The sequence below is a fragment of the Poromitra crassiceps genome (assembly GCF_964638095.1).
Source record: "Poromitra crassiceps genome assembly, chromosome: 13".
In the NCBI taxonomy this organism is placed as follows: Eukaryota; Metazoa; Chordata; class Actinopteri; order Beryciformes; family Melamphaidae; genus Poromitra; species Poromitra crassiceps.
The window spans coordinates 10131368-10134731 of record NC_139644.1 but is presented as its reverse complement, the minus strand read 5'-3'; the positions used below and the strand labels follow the sequence as shown (position 1 = coordinate 10134731).

General features: G+C 44.3%; 1 pseudogene across 1 annotated transcript; it reads left to right on the top strand.

Annotated features, from left to right (window-relative positions):
• The first annotated feature begins 1675 nt into the window (after positions 1–1675).
• LOC310787925 (ankyrin repeat and SOCS box protein 1 pseudogene) lies at positions 1676–2827 on the top strand (annotated as a pseudogene). The gene is made up of 2 exons: positions 1676–2458; positions 2771–2827. The product of its transcript is annotated as an ankyrin repeat and SOCS box protein 1 pseudogene (transcript).
• The last annotated feature ends 537 nt before the right edge of the window (positions 2828–3364 follow it).

Genomic DNA, 3364 nt, shown 5'->3' with positions numbered 1-3364 from the left:
GGATGCTTAGGAAAAGGAAACAGAACACAACTTTTTTTTTAACTTGTAACTTTTCTTTTTTCTTTTAAAGGTCCCATATCGTGGACCCTTCACTTGCCTCTACGGTCGTCTAAAATCCATGCAATCCTTTATGAGAAAAGCAAGCCTCTAAACGAGCCGTTTGGAATTCGGTAACTTTGTGGCATCCCAAAGTTGAGCTAATTATATATTATTTTTTATTTTCTATCATGTTTGAAAGAAATAATAGATCAACAAAGTGTTGTTGTTTTTTCAAATTGAGCGGGTGTGTATTATCGGAGAGTTTTTCTTGTAGCTGCCGGGCTGCGGGATCTCACATTTCACTGTTGAAACAGTTAACCAATCAGAACACAAGGGTCATTATTGAGCCTAAAGGCCTTACCGTATGTTATTTAGCCTATAAAAATCAAGAAGAAATTAACATGTACCCTATTACGGTATGCATTTTTGATTGCCAATGAGTGAATGCCCCGTTGAGACCTTCTGCGTCTTTTAGTGAAGCAGATTCAAGAACAATCGTTCACATGTGGAAATAAGTACCAACATTGGCACAAATACTGGGGGATTGTTCTTTTGATCAAACCTATTAGCCACACAAAAATCAAGATTTGTCCAAGATGGCTGCCATTTCCAGCCCTGACATACTACTTTGGGGGAAACTTTGCGTAGAATTGTCTAATATGAATGATCTTGTGCTATCAAACCACATTTATGACCACAGAGAAGCCAGATTTATTCCACATACATTTCAAAATGGCTGCCATTTTGTCCATTTTTACCATAGAATTTCACGGTCCAGGGCGATTTTGATGATTCTAATGTCAAATGACAGGTTTTTAACTATGGAAGATTCAAAATTATACATCAGAAATCCTTTTTATATCTCCTGCCATTTACTCTGGATATTTCTGCCAGGCAGCTGGCTACCGGCCTAAATCTGGTTTAACGTAATCTGAAAAATATGCATAAACAACATTATTTTATTAGCAAAATATTTATGAGAATGATGTACAGAAAATTGACATTTTATTTGCATGAGGAGCCATCCTTTGGTTACTATTGAATACACACACTAAATAAATACTTCCCAAACAGCTTCTTCTTCTTCTTCTTCTTCTTCTTCTTCTTCTTCTTCTTCTTCTTCTTCTTCTTCTTCTTCTTCTTCTTCTTCTTCTTCTTCTTCTTCTTCTTCTTCTTCTTCTTCTTCTTCTTCTTCTTCTTCTGTGGTGTTCTATGGCAGTTGGCATCCTTTATGTTGCATTACCGCCTCCTTCTGGATTTATCTACTGTTTCCCTACATTGTTCTTTTCCCCTTCTCAACAGCTCTGCTAAGTAAGATACATGAGCAATTGTGGTGTAATCAGTGATATCAGTCGAGCAACTGCCATGTCATCAGTGATGTCACTCGAGCAATTGTGATGCCGTCAGTCAGTGATGTCATTAGTGATGTAGCTCAAGCAATTGTGATTGTCATCGGTGGGTGATGCCATTAGTTAAAATGTCATGATCTCATATGATGTCATAATCTTATGATGTCATAATGTCATGATGTCGTCATTTTATGATGCCATAATTCACACACACTTCAGTCCCTCTATAAAGCCTTCTGTTTGAGATGCAGCTTACACACACGTAGTTGGTGTGATACAGTGACAGAATGGCTGCTCCAGCAGAGCATGACGACAGGCAGCTCCATGATGCTGCCGACACAGGAGACCTGGACAAACTGAGGACCCTACTGCAAGAAGACCGCTTCAGGAGGTGGATCAATGAGCGGAGTTCATGGTGTTTTGGGGACACCCCTCTGGGGCGCGCAGCTTGGCGGGGTCACGCTGCCTGTGTGGCCTACCTGATCACCCAGGGAGCCCAGGTAAACCTAGCTGATGAGCTAAACCTCACGCCACTCTACCGGGCCGTGGGCCGCGGTCACCTGGACTGCATCCGGATCCTCCTGGAAGCCGGGGCTGACCCCAACAGAAGCGGACACCCCCCATACACCCCGGTCTACCAAGCTGCCCGGGATGGAAGGCTGGAGATACTGCAGGAACTCATCAGGTTCCGTGCCGATGTTCCTGTTGACAGCGGTCACTGGTATCCTCTCTACATCAGTGCCGCCTTCCACCGCCTGGACTGCTTCTGCCTGCTGCTCCAGGCCGCTGGTGTTCTGACCCGTGACGTGGCTTCTCACCTGCTGCATGAGGTGCTGGGGCTCGGGTGCGACGTGGCCTTCGTCCAGCTGCTCCTGGACCACGGCGCCGACCCGGCCCTGGTGATCTGGGAGCAGGCACAGCTGGAGGAGAAGGCGGATCCTGAGGCACTCAGGGTCTTTCTGGAGGCCAAGAGATGTCCTCGCAGTCTCGCCCATGTGTGTCGGATCCGGATCCGCCAAGCGCTGGGCACACATCACCTGAACCAAGTCCACTCCCTACCACTAACACAAGTGATGAAGGACTTCATGCTCTACCAAAACTGACTTGAAGGACTGTCTGTTTATGGCATTTGAGGCTTTATTTACCAAAGACTACATGGCAAACCTGGGATGTTTACTCTCTCTCGGACAAGCCCCGTCTTTTATTGTCACACGAACACCACAACACATGCATGCGGCCACAACACACTCATGCTGACGGTGGCCGGTGAAAAGTGTCCTCTGCATTTAACAAGGTTTCAAATGTTTTCAGCAAACAGCGAGTATCAACCAAGCATTGTATGTTTTGTCTATCAGAATGCGATGTCCCCTGTCTGCCATCAGAAGACTTGGACCTGGACGTGCATGGTGGGGATGAACTACCTGCTCGGCGACCGTTGATTTCCTGTCCTCACCTTGACTCCCATTCTTTCATAGCTAATTATAGTTTTAGCAAAAATGTATGTAAATAGTTTACAGCAAGATTTCCAAAAAAGGGTATATATTAGATCAAATATACCGCAATTATTTATTTAGTCATAGCTTATATGTATTCAATAGTAACCAAAGGATCGCTGTACATCATTTCTAATAAAGGTTTTGCTAAAATAATGTTGTTTATGCATATTTGTCATATTACTTAACACGTTCACTGCCATTGACGAGTTATCTCGGCTTACAGAATCCGACGGTTCACTGCCAAAGACGAGTTATCTCGGCTTAAATTTTTTTTTTTTTTTTTGACGGTGGGACGTGGATCAACGCTCCCCACGTCTCCTATAAAAATATTGGAGTCAGCGAACGTGTACAACCCATTCCACGGACCCACTAAGTGGCGACAGTGCTCTCCACACTAGGAAATGCAGAGCCAAAACTGTAGGGTAACGCGCGAGGAAACCATTCTCTACTGTAAAATGGATTGGCGAAAACGCTTTCACT